Here is a 20,307-nt window from a genome sequence, read left to right on the forward strand (position 1 = left end):
AGTATTTACAGGGTGTCCTCGGGGAGTGTGTCAGTATTTACAGGGTGTCCCCGGGGAGTGTGTCAGTATTTACAGGGGATCCCCGGGGAGTGTGTCAGTGTTTACAGGGTGTTCCCGGGGAGTGTGTCAGTATTTACAGGGGGTTCCCGGGGAGTGTGTCAGTATTTACAGGGTGTCCCTGGGGAGTGTGTCAGTATTTACAGGGGATCCCCGGGGAGTGTGTTAGTATTTACAGGGGGTCCCCGGGGAGCGTGTCAGTATTTACAGGGGGGTCCCCGGGGAGTGTGCCAGTATTTACAGGGTGGGTCCCGGGAGTGTGTCAGTATTTACAGGGGGTCCCCGGGGAGTGTGTCAGTATTTACAGGGGGGTCCCCGGGGAGTGTGTCAGTATTTACAGGGGGTCCCGGGAGTGTGTCAGTGTTTACAGGGGGTACCCGGGGAGTGTGTCAGTGTTTACAGGCGGTCCCCGGGGAGTGTGTCAGTATTTACAGGGGGGTCCCCGGGGAGTGTGTCAGTATTTACAGGGGGTCCCCGGGGAGTGTGGCAGTATTTACAGGATGTCCCCGGGGAGTGTGTCAGTATTTACAGGAGGTCCCCGGGGAGTGTGTCAGTATTTACAGGGGGTCCCCGGGGAGTGTGTCAGTATTTACAGGGTGTCCCGGGGAGTGTGTCAGTATTTACAGAGTGGGTCCCGGGAGTGTGTCAGTATTTACAGGGGGACCCCGGGGAGTGTGCCAGTATTTACAGGGTGTCCCCGGGGAGTGTGTCAGTATTTACAGGGGTTCCCGGGGAGTGTGTCAGTGTTTACAGGGGGTCCCCGGGGAGTGTGTCAGTATTTACAGGGGGTCCCCGGGGTGTGTGTCAGTATTTACAGGGGGTCCTCGGGGAGTGTGTCAGTATTTACAGGGGTTCCCGGGGAGTGTGTCAGTATTTACAGGGGGTCCTGGGGAGTGTGTCAGTATTTACAGGGGGGATCCTGGGGAGTGTGTCAGTATTTACAGGGGTTCCCGGGGTGTGTGTCAGTATTTACAGGGGGTTCCCGGGGAGTGTGTCAGTATTTACAGGGGATCCCCGGGGAGTGTGTTAGTATTTACAGGTGGTACCCGGGGAGTGTGTCAGTATTTACAGGGGGGTCCCCGGGGAGTGTGTCAGTGTTTACAGGGGGTAACCGGGGAGTGTGTCAGTATTTACAGGGGGTCCCGGGGAGTGTGTCAGTATTTACAGGGTGGGTCCCGGGAGTGTGTTAGCATTTACAGGGGGACCCCGGGGAGTGTGTCAGTATTTACAGGGGGTCCCCGGGGAGAGTGTCAGTATTTACAGGGGGTCCCCGGGGAGTGTGTCAGTGTTTACAGGGGGTACCCGGGGAGTGTGTCAGTATTTACATGGGGTCCCGGGGAGTGTGTCAGTATTTACAGGGTGGTTCCCGGGAGTGTGTTAGCATTTACAGGGGGACCCCGGGGAGTGTGTCAGTATTTACAGGGGGTCCCCGGGGAGAGAGTCAGTATTTACAGGGGGTCCCCGGGGAGTGTGTCAGTATTTACAGGGTGTCCCCGGGGAGTGTGTCAGTATTTACAGGGGGTCCCCGGGGAGTGTGTCAGTGTTTACAGGGGGTCCCCGGGGAGTTTGTCAGTATTTACAGGGTGGGTCCCGGGAGTGTGTTAGCATTTACAGGGGGACCCCGGGGAGAGTGTCAGTATTTACAGGGGGTCCCCGGGGAGTGTGTCAGTATTTACAGGGGGTCCCCGGGGAGTGTGTCAGTGTTTACAGGGGGTCCCTGGGGAGTGTGTCAGTATTTACAGGGGGACCCCGGGGAGTGTGTCAGTGTTTACAGGGTGTCCCCGGGGAGAGTGTCAGTATTTACAGGGTGTCCTCGGGGAGTGTGTCAGTATTTACAGGGGGTCCCCGGATGGTGTGAGTCAGTATTTACATGGGGTCCCCGGAGATTGTGTCAGTATTTACAGGGGGTCCTGGGGAGTGTGTCAGTATTACAGGGGGTCCCCGGGGAGTGTGTCAGTATTTACAGGGGGTCCCCGGGGAGTGAGTCAGTATTTACATGGGGTCCCCGGGGATTGTGTCAGTATTTACAGGGTGTCCCCGGGGAGTGTGTCAGTATTTACAGGGTGTCCCCGGGGAGTGTGTCAATATTTACAGGGGGCCCCCGGGGAGTGTGTCAGTATTTACAGGGTGTCCCCGGGGAGTGTGTCAGTATTTACAGGGTGTCCCCGGGGAGTGTGTCAGTATTTACAGGGGATCCCCGGGGAGTGTGTCAGTATTTACAGGGTGTCCCCGGGGAGAGTGTCAGTATTTACAGGGGGTCCCGGGAGTGTGTCAGTATTTACAGGGGGGTCCCCGGGGAGTGTGTCAGTATTTACAGGGGGTCCCCGGGGAGTGTGTCTGTATTTACAGGGTGTCCCCGGGGAGTGTGTCAGTATTTACAGGGGATCCCCGGGGAGTGTCTCAGTGTTTACAGGGTGTTCCCGGGGAGTGTGTCAGTATTTACAGGGGGTTCCCGGGGAGTGTGTCAGTATTTACAGGGTGTCCCCGGGGAATGTGTTAGTATTTACAGGGGGTACCCGGGGAGTGTGTCAGTATTTACAGGGGGGTCCCCGTGGAGTGTGCCAGTATTTACAGGGTGGGTCCCGGGAGTGTGTCAGTATTTACAGGGGGTCCCGGGGAGTGTGTCAGTATTTACGGGGGGGTCCCCGGGGAGTGTGCCAGTATTTACAGGGTGGGTCCCGGGAGTGTGTCAGTATTTACAGGGGGACCCCGGGGAGTGTGTCAGTGTTTACAGGGGGTACCCGGGGAGTGTGTCAGTGTTTACAGTGGTCCCCGGGGAGTGTGTCAGTATTTACAGGGGGGTCCCCGGGGAGTGTGTCAGTGTTTACAGGAGGTCCCCGGGGAGTGTGTCAGTATTTACAGGAGGTCCCCGGGGAGTGTGTCAGTATTTACATGGGTCCCCGGGGAGTGTGTCAGTATTTACAGGGTGTCCCGGGGAGTGTGTCAGTATTTACAGAGTGGGTCCCGGGAGTGTGTCAGTATTTACAGGGGGACCCCGGGGAGTGTGCCAGTATTTACAGGGTGTCCCCGGGGAGTGTGTCAGTATTTACAGGGTGTCCCCGGGGAGTGTGTCAGTGTTTACAGGGGGTCCCCGGGGAGTGTGTCAGTGTTTACAGGGGGTCCCCGGGGAGTGTGTCAGTATTTACAGGGGGTCCCCAGGGTGTGTGTCAGTATTTACAGGGGGTCCTCGGGGAGTGTGTCAGTATTTACAGGGTGGGTCCCGGGAGTGTGTCAGTATTTACAGGGGGACCCCGGGGAGTGTGTCAGTGTTTACAGGGGGTACCCGGGGAGTGTGTCATTGTTTACAGGGGTCCCCGGGGAGTGTGTCAGTATTTACAGGGGGGTCCCCGGGGAGAGTGTCAGTATTTACAGGGGGTCCCGGGAGTGTGTCAGTATTTACAGGGGGGTCGCCGGGGAGTGTGTCAGTATTTACAGGGGTCCCCGGGAAGTGTGTCAGTATTTACAGGGGGTCCCCGGGGAGTGTGTCAGTATTTACAGGGTGTCCCCGGGGAGTGTGTCAGTATTTACAGGGGATCCCCGGGGAGTGTGTCAGTGTTTACAGGGTGTTCCCGGGGAGTGTGTCAGTATTTACAGGGGGTTCCCGGGGAGTGTGTCAGTATTTACAGGGTGTCCCTGGGGAGTGTGTCAGTATTTACAGGGGATCCCCGGGGAGTGTGTTAGTATTTACAGGGGGTCCCCGGGGACTGTGTCAGTATTTACAGGGGGGTCCCCGGGGAGTGTGCCAGTATTTACAGGGTGGGTCCCGGGAGTGTGTCAGTATTTACAGGGGGTCCCCGGGGAGTGTGTCAGTATTTACAGGGGGGTCCCCGGGGAGTGTGCCAGTATTTACAGGGTGGGTCCCGGGAGTGTGTCAGTATTTACAGGGGGACCCCGGGGAGTGTGTCAGTGTTTACAGGGGGTACTCGGGGAGTGTGTCAGTGTTTACAGGCGGTCCCCGGGGAGTGTGTCAGTATTTACAGGGGGGTCCCCGGGGAGTGTGTCAGTATTTACAGGGGGTCCCCGGGGAGTGTGGCAGTATTTACAGGATGTCCCCGGGGAGTGTGTCAGTATTTACAGGAGGTCCCCGGGGAGTGTGTCAGTATTTACAGGGGGTCCCCGGGGAGTGTGTCAGTATTTACAGGGTGTCCCGGGGAGTGTGTCAGTATTTACAGAGTGGGTCCCGGGAGTGTGTCAGTATTTACAGGGGGACCCCGGGGAGTGTGTCAGTATTTACAGAGTGGGTCCCGGGAGTGTGTCAGTATTTACAGGAGGTCCCCGGGGAGTGTGCCAGTATTTACAGGGTGTCCCCGGGGAGTGTGTCAGTATTTACAGGGGTTCCCGGGGAGTGTGTCAGTGTTTACAGGGGGTCCCCGGGGAGTGTGTCAGTATTTACAGGGGGTCCCCGGGGTGTGTGTCAGTATTTACAGGGGGTCCTCGGGGAGTGTGTCAGTATTTACAGGGGTTCCCGGGGAGTGTGTCAGTATTTACAGGGGGTCCCGGGGAGTGTGTCAGTATTTACAGGGGGGATCCTGGGGAGTGTGTCAGTATTTACAGGGGTTCCCGGGGTGTGTGTCAGTATTTACAGGGGGTTCCCGGGGAGTGTGTCAGTATTTACAGGGTGTCCCCGGGGAGTTAGTCAGTATTTACAGGGGATCCCCGGGGAGTGTGTTAGTATTTACAGGGGGTACCCGGGGAGTGTGTCAGTATTTACAGGGGGGTCCCCGGGGAGTGTGGCAGTATTTACAGGATGTCCCCGGGGAGTGTGTCAGTATTTACAGGAGGTCCCCGGGGAGTGTGTCAGTATTTACAGGGGGTCCCCGGGGAGTGTGTCAGTATTTACAGGGTGTCCCGGGGAGTGTGTCAGTATTTACAGAGTGGGTCCCGGGAGTGTGTCAGTATTTACAGGGGGACCCCGGGGAGTGTGCCAGTATTTACAGGGTGTCCCCGGGGAGTGTGTCAGTATTTACAGGGGTTCCCGGGGAGTGTGTCAGTGTTTACAGGGGGTCCCCGGGGAGTGTGTCAGTATTTACAGGGGGTCCCCGGGGTGTGTGTCAGTATTTACAGGGGGTCCTCGGGGAGTGTGTCAGTATTTACAGAGGTTCCCGGGGAGTGTGTCAGTATTTACAGGGGGTCCTGGGGAGTGTGTCAGTATTTACAGGGGGGATCCTGGGGAGTGTGTCAGTATTTACAGGGGTTCCCGGGGTGTGTGTCAGTATTTACAGGGGGTTCCCGGGGAGTGTGTCAGTATTTACAGGGGATCCCCGGGGAGTGTGTTAGTATTTACAGGTGGTACCCGGGGAGTGTGTCAGTATTTACAGGGGGGTCCCCGGGGAGTGTGTCAGTGTTTACAGGGGGTAACCGGGGAGTGTGTCAGTATTTACAGGGGGTCCCGGGGAGTGTGTCAGTATTTACAGGGTGGGTCCCGGGAGTGTGTTAGCATTTACAGGGGGACCCCGGGGAGTGTGTCAGTATTTACAGGGGGTCCCCGGGGAGAGTGTCAGTATTTACAGGGGGTCCCCGGGGAGTGTGTCAGTGTTTACAGGGGGTACCCGGGGAGTGTGTCAGTATTTACATGGGGTCCCGGGGAGTGTGTCAGTATTTACAGGGTGGTTCCCGGGAGTGTGTTAGCATTTACCGGGGGACCCCGGGGAGTGTGTCAGTATTTACAGGGGGTCCCCGGGGAGAGAGTCAGTATTTACAGGGGGTCCCCGGGGAGTGTGTCAGTATTTACAGGGTGTCCCCGGGGAGTGTGTCAGTATTTACAGGGGGTCCCCGGGGAGTGTGTCAGTGTTTACAGGGGGTCCCCGGGGAGTTTGTCAGTATTTACAGGGTGGGTCCCGGGAGTGTGTTAGCATTTACAGGGGGACCCCGGGGAGAGTGTCAGTATTTACAGGGGGTCCCCGGGGAGTGTGTCAGTATTTACAGGGGGTCCCCGGGGAGTGTGTCAGTGTTTACAGGGGGTCCCTGGGGAGTGTGTCAGTATTTACAGGGGGACCCCGGGGAGTGTGTCAGTATTTACAGGGGGGATCCTGGGGAGTGTGTCAGTATTTACAGGGGTTCCCGGGGTGTGTGTCAGTATTTACAGGGGGTTCCCGGGGAGTGTGTCAGTATTTACAGGGGATCCCCGGGGAGTGTGTTAGTATTTACAGGTGGTACCCGGGGAGTGTGTCAGTATTTACAGGGGGGTCCTCGGGGAGTGTGTCAGTGTTTACAGGGGGTAACCGGGGAGTGTGTCAGTATTTACAGGGGGTCCCGGGGAGTGTGTCAGTATTTACAGGGTGGGTCCCGGGAGTGTGTTAGCATTTACAGGGGGACCCCGGGGAGTGTGTCAGTATTTACAGGGGGTCCCCGGGGAGAGTGTCAGTATTTACAGGGTGTCCTCGGGGAGTGTGTCAGTATTTACAGGGGGTCCCCGGATGGTGTGAGTCAGTATTTACATGGGGTCCCCGGGGATTGTGTCAGTATTTACAGGGGGTCCTGGGGAGTGTGTCAGTATTACAGGGGGTCCCCGGGGAGTGTGTCAGTATTTACAGGGGGTCCCCGGGGAGTGAGTCAGTATTTACATGGGGTGCCCGGGGATTGTGTCAGTATTTACAGGGTGTCCCCGGGGAGTGTGTCAGTATTTACAGGGTGTCCCCGGGGAGTGTGTCAATATTTACAGGGGGCCCCCGGGGAGTGTGTCAGTATTTAGAGGGTGTCCCCGGGAAGTGTGTTAGTATTTACAGGGTGTCCCCGGGGAGTGTGTCAGTATTTACAGGGGATCCCCGGGGAGTGTGTCAGTATTTACAGGGAGTCCCCGGGGAGAGTGTCAGTATTTACAGGGGGTCCCGGGAGTGTGTCAGTATTTACAGGGGGGTCCCCGGGGAGTGTGTCAGTATTTACAGGGGGTCCCCGTGGAGTGTGTCTGTATTTACAGGGTGTCCCCGGGGAGTGTGTCAGTATTTACAGGGGATCCCCGGGGAGTGTCTCAGTGTTTACAGGGTGTTCCCGGGGAGTGTGTCAGTGTTTACAGGGGGTTCCCGGGGAGTGTGTCAGTATTTACAGGGTGTCCCCGGGGAATGTGTTAGTATTTACAGGGGGTACCCGGGGAGTGTGTCAGTATTTACAGGGGGGTCCCCGTGGAGTGTGCCAGTATTTACAGGGTGGGTCCCGGGAGTGTGTCAGTATTTACAGGGGGTCCCCGGGGAGTGTGTCTGTATTTACGGGGGGGTCCCCGGGGAGTGTGCCAGTATTTACAGGGTAGGTCCCGGGAGTGTGTCAGTATTTACAGGGGGACCCCGGGGAGTGTGTCAGTGTTTACAGGGGGTACCCGGGGAGTGTGTCAGTGTTTACAGGGGTCCCCGGGGAGTGTGTCAGTATTTACAGGGGGTCCCCGGGGATTGTGTCAGTATTTACAGGGGGTCCTGGGGAGTGTGTCAGTATTACAGGGGGTCCCCGGGGAGTGTGTCAGTATTTACAGGGGGTCCCCGGGGAGTGAGTCAGTATTTACATGGGGTCCCCGGGGATTGTGTCAGTATTTACAGGGTGTCCCCGGGGAGTGTGTCAGTATTTACAGGGTGTCCCCGGGGAGTGTGTCAATATTTACAGGGGGCCCCCGGGGAGTGTGTCAGTATTTACAGGGTGTCCCCGGGGAGTGTGTCAGTATTTACAGGGTGTCCCCGGGGAGTGTGTCAGTATTTACAGGGGATCCCCGGGGAGTGTGTCAGTATTTACAGGGAGTCCCCGGGGAGAGTGTCAGTATTTACAGGGGGTCCCGGGAGTGTGTCAGTATTTACAGGGGGGTCCCCGGGGAGTGTGTCAGTATTTACAGGGGGTCCCCGGGGAGTGTGTCTGTATTTACAGGGTGTCCCCGGGGAGTGTGTCAGTATTTACAGGGGATCCCCGGGGAGTGTCTCAGTGTTTACAGGGTGTTCCCGGGGAGTGTGTCAGTATTTACAGGGGGTTCCCGGGGAGTGTGTCAGTATTTACAGGGTGTCCCCGGGGAATGTGTTAGTATTTACAGGGGGTACCCGGGGAGTGTGTCAGTATTTACAGGGGGGTCCCCGTGGAGTGTGCCAGTATTTACAGGGTGGGTCCCGGGAGTGTGTCAGTATTTACAGGGGGTCCCGGGGAGTGTGTCAGTATTTACGGGGGGGTCCCCGGGGAGTGTGCCAGTATTTACAGGGTGGGTCCCGGGAGTGTGTCAGTATTTACAGGGGGGTCCCCGGGGAGTGTGTCAGTGTTTACAGGGGGTAACCGGGGAGTGTGTCAGTATTTACAGGGGGTCCCGGGGAGTGTGTCAGTATTTACAGGGTGGGTCCCGGGAGTGTGTTAGCATTTACAGGGGGACCCCGGGGAGTGTGTCAGTATTTACAGGGGGTCCCCGGGGAGAGTGTCAGTATTTACAGGGGGTCCCCGGGGAGTGTGTCAGTGTTTACAGGGGGTACCCGGGGAGTGTGTCAGTATTTACATGGGGTCCCGGGGAGTGTGTCAGTATTTACAGGGTGTCCCCGGGGAGTGTGTCAGTATTTACAGGGGGTCCCCGGGGAGTGTGTCAGTGTTTACAGGGGGTCCCCGGGGAGTTTGTCAGTATTTACAGGGTGGGTCCCGGGAGTGTGTTAGCATTTACAGGGGGACCCCGGGGAGAGTGTCAGTATTTACAGGGGGTCCCCGGGGAGTGTGTCAGTATTTACAGGGGGTCCCCGGGGAGTGTGTCAGTGTTTACAGGGGGTCCCTGGGGAGTGTGTCAGTATTTACAGGGGGACCCCGGGGAGTGTGTCAGTATTTACAGGGGGGATCCTGGGGAGTGTGTCAGTATTTACAGGGGTTCCCGGGGTGTGTGTCAGTATTTACAGGGGGTTCCCGGGGAGTGTGTCAGTATTTACAGGGGATCCCCGGGGAGTGTGTTAGTATTTACAGGTGGTACCCGGGGAGTGTGTCAGTATTTACAGGGGGGTCCTCGGGGAGTGTGTCAGTGTTTACAGGGGGTAACCGGGGAGTGTGTCAGTATTTACAGGGGGTCCCGGGGAGTGTGTCAGTATTTACAGGGTGGGTCCCGGGAGTGTGTTAGCATTTACAGGGGGACCCCGGGGAGTGTGTCAGTATTTACAGGGGGTCCCCGGGGAGAGTGTCAGTATTTACAGGGTGTCCTCGGGGAGTGTGTCAGTATTTACAGGGGGTCCCCGGATGGTGTGAGTCAGTATTTACATGGGGTCCCCGGGGATTGTGTCAGTATTTACAGGGGGTCCTGGGGAGTGTGTCAGTATTACAGGGGGTCCCCGGGGAGTGTGTCAGTATTTACAGGGGGTCCCCGGGGAGTGAGTCAGTATTTACATGGGGTGCCCGGGGATTGTGTCAGTATTTACAGGGTGTCCCCGGGGAGTGTGTCAGTATTTACAGGGTGTCCCCGGGGAGTGTGTCAATATTTACAGGGGGCCCCCGGGGAGTGTGTCAGTATTTAGAGGGTGTCCCCGGGAAGTGTGTTAGTATTTACAGGGTGTCCCCGGGGAGTGTGTCAGTATTTACAGGGGATCCCCGGGGAGTGTGTCAGTATTTACAGGGAGTCCCCGGGGAGAGTGTCAGTATTTACAGGGGGTCCCGGGAGTGTGTCAGTATTTACAGGGGGGTCCCCGGGGAGTGTGTCAGTATTTACAGGGGGTCCCCGTGGAGTGTGTCTGTATTTACAGGGTGTCCCCGGGGAGTGTGTCAGTATTTACAGGGGATCCCCGGGGAGTGTCTCAGTGTTTACAGGGTGTTCCCGGGGAGTGTGTCAGTGTTTACAGGGGGTTCCCGGGGAGTGTGTCAGTATTTACAGGGTGTCCCCGGGGAATGTGTTAGTATTTACAGGGGGTACCCGGGGAGTGTGTCAGTATTTACAGGGGGGTCCCCGTGGAGTGTGCCAGTATTTACAGGGTGGGTCCCGGGAGTGTGTCAGTATTTACAGGGGGTCCCCGGGGAGTGTGTCTGTATTTACGGGGGGGTCCCCGGGGAGTGTGCCAGTATTTACAGGGTAGGTCCCGGGAGTGTGTCAGTATTTACAGGGGGACCCCGGGGAGTGTGTCAGTGTTTACAGGGGGTACCCGGGGAGTGTGTCAGTGTTTACAGGGGTCCCCGGGGAGTGTGTCAGTATTTACAGGGGGTCCCCGGGGATTGTGTCAGTATTTACAGGGGGTCCTGGGGAGTGTGTCAGTATTACAGGGGGTCCCCGGGGAGTGTGTCAGTATTTACAGGGGGTCCCCGGGGAGTGAGTCAGTATTTACATGGGGTCCCCGGGGATTGTGTCAGTATTTACAGGGTGTCCCCGGGGAGTGTGTCAGTATTTACAGGGTGTCCCCGGGGAGTGTGTCAATATTTACAGGGGGCCCCCGGGGAGTGTGTCAGTATTTACAGGGTGTCCCCGGGGAGTGTGTCAGTATTTACAGGGTGTCCCCGGGGAGTGTGTCAGTATTTACAGGGGATCCCCGGGGAGTGTGTCAGTATTTACAGGGAGTCCCCGGGGAGAGTGTCAGTATTTACAGGGGGTCCCGGGAGTGTGTCAGTATTTACAGGGGGGTCCCCGGGGAGTGTGTCAGTATTTACAGGGGGTCCCCGGGGAGTGTGTCTGTATTTACAGGGTGTCCCCGGGGAGTGTGTCAGTATTTACAGGGGATCCCCGGGGAGTGTCTCAGTGTTTACAGGGTGTTCCCGGGGAGTGTGTCAGTATTTACAGGGGGTTCCCGGGGAGTGTGTCAGTATTTACAGGGTGTCCCCGGGGAATGTGTTAGTATTTACAGGGGGTACCCGGGGAGTGTGTCAGTATTTACAGGGGGGTCCCCGTGGAGTGTGCCAGTATTTACAGGGTGGGTCCCGGGAGTGTGTCAGTATTTACAGGGGGTCCCGGGGAGTGTGTCAGTATTTACGGGGGGGTCCCCGGGGAGTGTGCCAGTATTTACAGGGTGGGTCCCGGGAGTGTGTCAGTATTTACAGGGGGACCCCGGGGAGTGTGTCAGTGTTTACAGGGGGTACCCGGGGAGTGTGTCAGTGTTTACAGTGGTCCCCGGGGAGTGTGTCAGTATTTACAGGGGGGTCCCCGGGGAGTGTGTCAGTGTTTACAGGAGGTCCCCGGGGAGTGTGTCAGTATTTACAGGAGGTCCCCGGGGAGTGTGTCAGTATTTACATGGGTCCCCGGGGAGTGTGTCAGTATTTACAGGGTGTCCCGGGGAGTGTGTCAGTATTTACAGAGTGGGTCCCGGGAGTGTGTCAGTATTTACAGGGGGACCCCGGGGAGTGTGCCAGTATTTACAGGGTGTCCCCGGGGAGTGTGTCAGTATTTACAGGGTGTCCCCGGGGAGTGTGTCAGTGTTTACAGGGGGTCCCCGGGGAGTGTGTCAGTGTTTACAGGGGGTCCCCGGGGAGTGTGTCAGTATTTACAGGGGGTCCCCAGGGTGTGTGTCAGTATTTACAGGGGGTCCTCGGGGAGTGTGTCAGTATTTACAGGGTGGGTCCCGGGAGTGTGTCAGTATTTACAGGGGGACCCCGGGGAGTGTGTCAGTGTTTACAGGGGGTACCCGGGGAGTGTGTCATTGTTTACAGGGGTCCCCGGGGAGTGTGTCAGTATTTACAGGGGGGTCCCCGGGGAGAGTGTCAGTATTTACAGGGGGTCCCGGGAGTGTGTCAGTATTTACAGGGGGGTCGCCGGGGAGTGTGTCAGTATTTACAGGGGTCCCCGGGAAGTGTGTCAGTATTTACAGGGGGTCCCCGGGGAGTGTGTCAGTATTTACAGGGTGTCCCCGGGGAGTGTGTCAGTATTTACAGGGGATCCCCGGGGAGTGTGTCAGTGTTTACAGGGTGTTCCCGGGGAGTGTGTCAGTATTTACAGGGGGTTCCCGGGGAGTGTGTCAGTATTTACAGGGTGTCCCTGGGGAGTGTGTCAGTATTTACAGGGGATCCCCGGGGAGTGTGTTAGTATTTACAGGGGGTCCCCGGGGACTGTGTCAGTATTTACAGGGGGGTCCCCGGGGAGTGTGCCAGTATTTACAGGGTGGGTCCCGGGAGTGTGTCAGTATTTACAGGGGGTCCCCGGGGAGTGTGTCAGTATTTACAGGGGGGTCCCCGGGGAGTGTGCCAGTATTTACAGGGTGGGTCCCGGGAGTGTGTCAGTATTTACAGGGGGACCCCGGGGAGTGTGTCAGTGTTTACAGGGGGTACTCGGGGAGTGTGTCAGTGTTTACAGGCGGTCCCCGGGGAGTGTGTCAGTATTTACAGGGGGGTCCCCGGGGAGTGTGTCAGTATTTACAGGGGGTCCCCGGGGAGTGTGGCAGTATTTACAGGATGTCCCCGGGGAGTGTGTCAGTATTTACAGGAGGTCCCCGGGGAGTGTGTCAGTATTTACAGGGGGTCCCCGGGGAGTGTGTCAGTATTTACAGGGTGTCCCGGGGAGTGTGTCAGTATTTACAGAGTGGGTCCCGGGAGTGTGTCAGTATTTACAGGGGGACCCCGGGGAGTGTGTCAGTATTTACAGAGTGGGTCCCGGGAGTGTGTCAGTATTTACAGGAGGTCCCCGGGGAGTGTGCCAGTATTTACAGGGTGTCCCCGGGGAGTGTGTCAGTATTTACAGGGGTTCCCGGGGAGTGTGTCAGTGTTTACAGGGGGTCCCCGGGGAGTGTGTCAGTATTTACAGGGGGTCCCCGGGGTGTGTGTCAGTATTTACAGGGGGTCCTCGGGGAGTGTGTCAGTATTTACAGGGGTTCCCGGGGAGTGTGTCAGTATTTACAGGGGGTCCCGGGGAGTGTGTCAGTATTTACAGGGGGGATCCTGGGGAGTGTGTCAGTATTTACAGGGGTTCCCGGGGTGTGTGTCAGTATTTACAGGGGGTTCCCGGGGAGTGTGTCAGTATTTACAGGGTGTCCCCGGGGAGTTAGTCAGTATTTACAGGGGATCCCCGGGGAGTGTGTTAGTATTTACAGGGGGTACCCGGGGAGTGTGTCAGTATTTACAGGGGGGTCCCCGGGGAGTGTGGCAGTATTTACAGGATGTCCCCGGGGAGTGTGTCAGTATTTACAGGAGGTCCCCGGGGAGTGTGTCAGTATTTACAGGGGGTCCCCGGGGAGTGTGTCAGTATTTACAGGGTGTCCCGGGGAGTGTGTCAGTATTTACAGAGTGGGTCCCGGGAGTGTGTCAGTATTTACAGGGGGACCCCGGGGAGTGTGCCAGTATTTACAGGGTGTCCCCGGGGAGTGTGTCAGTATTTACAGGGGTTCCCGGGGAGTGTGTCAGTGTTTACAGGGGGTCCCCGGGGAGTGTGTCAGTATTTACAGGGGGTCCCCGGGGTGTGTGTCAGTATTTACAGGGGGTCCTCGGGGAGTGTGTCAGTATTTACAGGGGTTCCCGGGGAGTGTGTCAGTATTTACAGGGGGTCCTGGGGAGTGTGTCAGTATTTACAGGGGGGATCCTGGGGAGTGTGTCAGTATTTACAGGGGTTCCCGGGGTGTGTGTCAGTATTTACAGGGGGTTCCCGGGGAGTGTGTCAGTATTTACAGGGGATCCCCGGGGAGTGTGTTAGTATTTACAGGTGGTACCCGGGGAGTGTGTCAGTATTTACAGGGGGGTCCCCGGGGAGTGTGTCAGTGTTTACAGGGGGTAACCGGGGAGTGTGTCAGTATTTACAGGGGGTCCCGGGGAGTGTGTCAGTATTTACAGGGTGGGTCCCGGGAGTGTGTTAGCATTTACAGGGGGACCCCGGGGAGTGTGTCAGTATTTACAGGGGGTCCCCGGGGAGAGAGTCAGTATTTACAGGGGGTCCCCGGGGAGTGTGTCAGTATTTACAGGGTGTCCCCGGGGAGTGTGTCAGTATTTACAGGGGGTCCCCGGGGAGTGTGTCAGTGTTTACAGGGGGTCCCCGGGGAGTTTGTCAGTATTTACAGGGTGGGTCCCGGGAGTGTGTTAGCATTTACAGGGGGACCCCGGGGAGAGTGTCAGTATTTACAGGGGGTCCCCGGGGAGTGTGTCAGTATTTACAGGGGGTCCCCGGGGAGTGTGTCAGTGTTTACAGGGGGTCCCTGGGGAGTGTGTCAGTATTTACAGGGGGACCCCGGGGAGTGTGTCAGTATTTACAGGGGGGATCCTGGGGAGTGTGTCAGAATTTACAGGGGTTCCCGGGGTGTGTGTCAGTATTTACAGGGGGTTCCCGGGGAGTGTGTCAGTATTTACAGGGGATCCCCGGGGAGTGTGTTAGTATTTACAGGTGGTACCCGGGGAGTGTGTCAGTATTTACAGGGGGGTCCCCGGGGAGTGTGTCAGTGTTTACAGGGGGTAACCGGGGAGTGTGTCAGTATTTACAGGGGGTCCCGGGGAGTGTGTCAGTATTTACAGGGTGGGTCCCGGGAGTGTGTTAGCATTTACAGGGGGACCCCGGGGAGTGTGTCAGTATTTACAGGGGGTCCCCGGGGAGAGTGTCAGTATTTACAGGGTGTCCTCGGGGAGTGTGTCAGTATTTACAGGGGGTCCCCGGATGGTGTGAGTCAGTATTTACATGGGGTCCCCGGGGATTGTGTCAGTATTTACAGGGGGTCCTGGGGAGTGTGTCAGTATTACAGGGGGTCCCCGGGGAGTGTGTCAGTATTTACAGGGGGTCCCCGGGGAGTGAGTCAGTATTTACATGGGGTGCCCGGGGATTGTGTCAGTATTTACAGGGTGTCCCCGGGGAGTGTGTCAGTATTTACAGGGTGTCCCCGGGGAGTGTGTCAATATTTACAGGGGGCCCCCGGGGAGTGTGTCAGTATTTAAAGGGTGTCCCCGGGGAGTGTGTTAGTATTTACAGGGTGTCCCCGGGGAGTGTGTCAGTATTTACAGGGGATCCCCGGGGAGTGTGTCAGTATTTACAGGGAGTCCCCGGGGAGAGTGTCAGTATTTACAGGGGGTCCCGGGAGTGTGTCAGTATTTACAGGGGGGTCCCCGGGGAGTGTGTCAGTATTTACAGGGGGTCCCCGGGGAGTGTGTCTGTATTTACAGGGTGTCCCCGGGGAGTGTGTCAGTATTTACAGGGGATCCCCGGGGAGTGTCTCAGTGTTTACAGGGTGTTCCCGGGGAGTGTGTCAGTATTTACAGGGGGTTCCCGGGGAGTGTGTCAGTATTTACAGGGTGTCCCCGGGGAATGTGTTAGTATTTACAGGGGGTACCCGGGGAGTGTGTCAGTATTTACAGGGGGGTCCCCGTGGAGTGTGCCAGTATTTACAGGGTGGGTCCCGGGAGTGTGTCAGTATTTACAGGGGGTCCCCGGGGAGTGTGTCAGTATTTACGGGGGGGTCCCCGGGGAGTGTGCCAGTATTTACAGGGTAGGTCCCGGGAGTGTGTCAGTATTTACAGGGGGACCCCGGGGAGTGTGTCAGTGTTTACAGGGGGTACCCGGGGAGTGTGTCAGTGTTTACAGGGGTCCCCGGGGAATGTGTCAGTATTTACAGGGGGGTCCCCGGGGAGTGTGTCAGTGTTTACAGGAGGTCCCCGGGGAGTGTGTCAGTATTTACAGGAGGTCCCCGGGGAGTGTGTCAGTATTTACATGGGTCCCCGGGGAGTGTGTCAGTATTTACAGGGTGTCCCGGGGAGTGTGTCAGTATTTACAGAGTGGGTCCCGGGAGTGTGTCAGTATTTACAGGGGGACCCCGGGGAGTGTGCCAGTATTTACAGGGTGTCCCCGGGGAGTGTGTCAGTATTTACAGGGTGTCCCCGGGGAGTGTGTCAGTGTTTACAGGGGGTCCCCGGGGAGTGTGTCAGTGTTTACAGGGGGTCCCCGGGGAGTGTGTCAGTATTTACAGGGGGTCCCCGGGGTGTGTGTCAGTATTTACAGGGGGTCCTCGGGGAGTGTGTCAGTATTTACAGGGTGGGTCCCGGGAGTGTGTCAGTATTTACAGGGGGACCCCGGGGAGTGTGTCAGTGTTTACAGGGGGTACCCGGGGAGTGTGTCATTGTTTACAGGGGTCCCCGGGGAGTGTGTCAGTATTTACAGGGGGGTCCCCGGGGAGAGTGTCAGTATTTACAGGGGGTCCCGGGAGTGTGTCAGTATTTACAGGGGGGTCGCCGGGGAGTGTGTCAGTATTTACAGGGGTCCCCGGGGAGTGTGTCAGTATTTACAGGGGGTCCCCGGGGAGTGTGTCAGTATTTACAGGGTGTCCCCGGGGAGTGTGTCAGTATTTACAGGGGATCCCCGGGGAGTGTGTCAGTGTTTACAGGGTGTTCCCGGGGAGTGTGTCAGTATTTACAGGGGGTTCCCGGGGAGTGTGTCAGTATTTACAGGGTGTCCCTGGGGAGTGTGTCAGTATTTACAGGGGATCCCCGGGGAGTGTGTTAGTATTTACAGGGGGTCCCCGGGGACTGTGTCAGTATTTACAGGGGGGTCCCCGGGGAGTGTGCCAGTATTTACAGGGTGGGTCCCGGGAGTGTGTCAGTATTTACAGGAGGTCCCCGGGGAGTGTGTCAGTATTTACAGGGGGTCCCCGGGGAGTGTGTCAGTATTTACAGGGTGTCCCGGGGAGTGTGTCAGTATTTACAGAGTGGGTCCCGGGAGTGTGTCAGTATTTACAGGGGGACCCCGGGGAGTGTGTCAGTATTTACAGAGTGGGTCCCGGGAGTGTGTCAGTATTTACAGGAGGTCCCCGGGGAGTGTGCCAGTATTTACAGGGTGTCCCCGGGGAGTGTGTCAGTATTTACAGGGGTTCCCGGGGAGTGTGTCAGTGTTTACAGGGGGTCCCCGGGGAGTGTGTCAGTATTTACAGGGGGTCCCCGGGGTGTGTGTCGGTATTTACAGGGGGTCCTCGGGGAGTCTGTCAGTATTTACAGGGGTTCCCGGGGAGTGTGTCAGTATTTACAGGGGGTCCCGGGGAGTGTGTCAGTATTTACAGGGGGGATCCTGGGGAGTGTGTCAGTATTTACAGGGGTTCCCGGGGTGTGTGTCAGTATTTACAGGGGGTTCCCGGGGAGTGTGTCAGTATTTACAGGGTGTCCCCGGGGAGTTAGTCAGTATTTACAGGGGATCCCCGGGGAGTGTGTTAGTATTTACAGGGGGTACCCGGGGAGTGTGTCAGTATTTACAGGGGGGTCCCCGGGGAGTGTGTCAGTGTTTACAGGGGGTACCCGGGGAGTGTGTCAGTATTTACAGGGGGTCCCGGGGAGTGTGTCAGTATTTACAGGGTGGGTCCCGGGAGTGTGTTAGCATTTACAAGGGGACCCCGGGGAGTGTGTCAGTATTTACAGGGGGTCCCCGGGGAGAGTGTCAGTATTTACAGGGGGTCCCCGGGGAGTGTGTCAGTGTTTACAGGGGGTACCCGGGGAGAGTGTCAGTATTTACAGAGGGTCCCCGGGGAGTGTGTCAGTATTTACAGGGTGTCCCCGGGGAGTGTGTCAGTATTTACAGGGGGTCCCCGGGGAGTGTGTCAGTGTTTACAGGGGGTCCCCGGGGAGTGTGTCAGTATTTACAGGGTGGGTCCCGGGAGTGTGTTAGCATTTACAGGGGGACCCCGGGGAGAGTGTCAGTATTTACAGGGGGTCCCCGGGGAGTGTGTCAGTATTTACAAAGTGTCCCCGGGGAGTGTGTCAGTATTTACAGGGGGTCCCCGGGGAGTGTGTCAGTGTTTACAGGGGGTCCCCGGGGAGTGTGTCAGTATTTACAGGGTGTCCCCGGGGAGTGTGTCAGTATTTACAGGGGGTACCCGGGGAGTGTGCCAGTATTTACAGGGTGGGTCCCGGGAGTGTGTTAGTATTTACTGGGGTCCCCGGGGAGTGTTGTCAGTATTTACAGGGGGTACCCGGGGAGTGTGTCAGTATTGACAGGGGGTCCCCGGGGAGTGTGTCAGTGTTTACAGGGGGTCCCCGGGGAGTGTGTCAGTGTTTACAGGGGGTCCCTGGGGAGTGTGTCAGTATTTACAGGGGGACCCCGGGGAGTGTGTCAGTGTTTACAGGGTGTCCCCGGGGAGAGTGTCAGTATTTACAGGGTGTCCTCGGGGAGTGTGTCAGTATTTACAGGGGGTCCCCGGGGAGTGAGTCAGTATTTACATGGGGTCCCCGGGGATTGTGTCAGTATTTACAGGGGGTCCTGGGGAGTGTGTCAGTATTACAGGGTGTCCCCGGGGAGTGTGTCAGTATTTACAGGGTGTCCCCGGGGAGTGTGTCAGTATTTACAGGGGGTCCCCGGGGAGTGTGTCAGTATTTACAGGGTGTCTCCGGGGAGTGTGTCAGTATTTACAGGGTGTCCCCGGGGAGTGTGTCAGTATTTACAGGGGGTCCCCGGGGAGTGTGTCAGTGTTTACAGGGGGTCCCCGGGGAGTGTGTCAGTATTTACAGGGGATCCCCGGGGAGTGTGTCAGTATTTACAGGGAGTCCCCGGGGAGAGTGTCAGTATTTACAGGGGGTCCCGGGAGTGTGTCAGTATTTACAGGGGGGTCCCCGGGGAGTGTGTCAGTATTTACAGGGGGTCCCCGGGGAGTGTGTCTGTATTTACAGGGTGTCCCCGGGGAGTGTGTCAGTATTTACAGGGGATCCCCGGGGAGTGTGTCAGTGTTTACAGGGTGTTCCCGGGGAGTGTGTCAGTATTTACAGGGGGTTCCCGGGGAGTGTGTCAGTATTTACAGGGGATCCCCGGGGAATGTGTTAGTATTTACAGGGGGTACCCGGGGAGTGTGTCAGTATTTACAGGGGGGTCCCCGTGGAGTGTGTCAGTATTTACAGGGTGGGTCCCGGGAGTGTGTCAGTATTTACAGGGGGTCCCCGGGGAGTGTGTCAGTATTTACAGGGGGGTCCCCGGGGAGTGTGCCAGTATTTACAGGGTGGGTCCCGGGAGTGTGTCAGTATTTACAGGGGGACCCCGGGGAGTGTGTCAGTGTTTACAGGGGGTACCCGGGGAGTGTGTCAGTGTTTACAGGGGTCCCCGGGGAGTGTGTCAGTGTTTACAGGAGGTCCCCGGGGAGTGTGTCAGTATTTACAGGAGGTCCCCGGGGAGTGTGTCAGTATTTACAGTGTGTCCCCGGGGAGTGTGTCAGTATTTACAGGGTGTCCCGGGGAGTGTGTCAGTATTTACAGAGTGGGTCCCGGGAGTGTGTCAGTATTTACAGGGGGACCCCGGGGAGTGTGCCAGTATTTACAGGGTGTCCCCGGGGAGTGTGTCAGTATTTACAGGGTGTCCCCGGGGAGTGTTTCAGTATTTACAGGGGGGTCCCCGGGGATTGTGCCAGTATTTACAGGGTGGGTCCCGGGAGTGTGTCAGTATTTACAGGGGGTCCCCGGGGAGTGTGTCAGTATTTACAGGGGGGTCCCCGGGGAGTGTGCCAGTATTTACAGGGTGGGTCCCGGGAGTGTGTCAGTATTTACAGGGGGACCCCGGGGAGTGTGTCAGTGTTTACAGGGGGTACCCGGGGAGTGTGTCAGTGTTTACAGGGGGTCCCCGGGGAGTGTGTCAGTATTTACAGGGGGTCCCCGGGGTGTGTGTCAGTATTTACAGGGGGTCCTCGGGGAGTGTGTCAGTATTTACAGGGGTTCCCGGGGAGTGTGTCAGTATTTACAGGGGGTCCCGGGGAGTGTGTCAGTATTTACAGGGGGGATCCTGGGGAGTGTGTCAGTATTTACAGGGGTTCCCGGGGTGTGTGTCAGTATTTACAGGGGTTCCCGGGAGTGTGTCAGTATTTGCAGGGAGTCCCCGGGGAGTGTGTCAATATTTACAGGGGGTCCCCGGGGAGAGTGTCAGTATTTACAGGGTGTCCTCGGGGAGTGTGTCAGTATTTACAGGGTGTTCCCGGGGAGTGTGTCAGTATTTACAGGGTGTCCCCGGGGAGAGTGTCAGTATTTACAGGGTGTCCTCGGGGAGTGTGTCAGTATTTACAAGGGGGTCCCCGGGGAGTGTGTCAGTATTTACAGGGGGTCCCCGGGGAGTGTGTCAGTATTTACAGGGTGTCCCCGGGGTGTGTGTCAGTATTGACAGGAGGTCCCGGGGAGTGTGTCAGTATTTACAGGGGGTCCCGGGGAGTGTGTCGGTATTTACAGGGTGTCCCCGGGGAGTGTGTCAGTATTTACAGGGGGTCCCCGGGGAGTGTGTCAGTATTTACAGGGGGTCCTCGGGGAGTGTGTCGGTATTTACAGGGGGTTCCCGGGGTGTGTGTTGTATTTACAGGGCTCCCCGGGGAGAGTGCCAGTATTTACAGGGAGTTCCCGGGGAGTGTGTCAGTATTTACAGGGGGTCCCCGGGGAGTGTGTCAGTATTTACAGGGGGTCTTCGGGGAGTGTGTCAGTATTTACAGGGAGTCCCCGGGGAGT

Source organism: Scyliorhinus torazame, chromosome 26, assembly GCF_047496885.1.
Source record: "Scyliorhinus torazame isolate Kashiwa2021f chromosome 26, sScyTor2.1, whole genome shotgun sequence".
Lineage (NCBI taxonomy): Eukaryota > Metazoa > Chordata > Chondrichthyes > Carcharhiniformes > Scyliorhinidae > Scyliorhinus > Scyliorhinus torazame.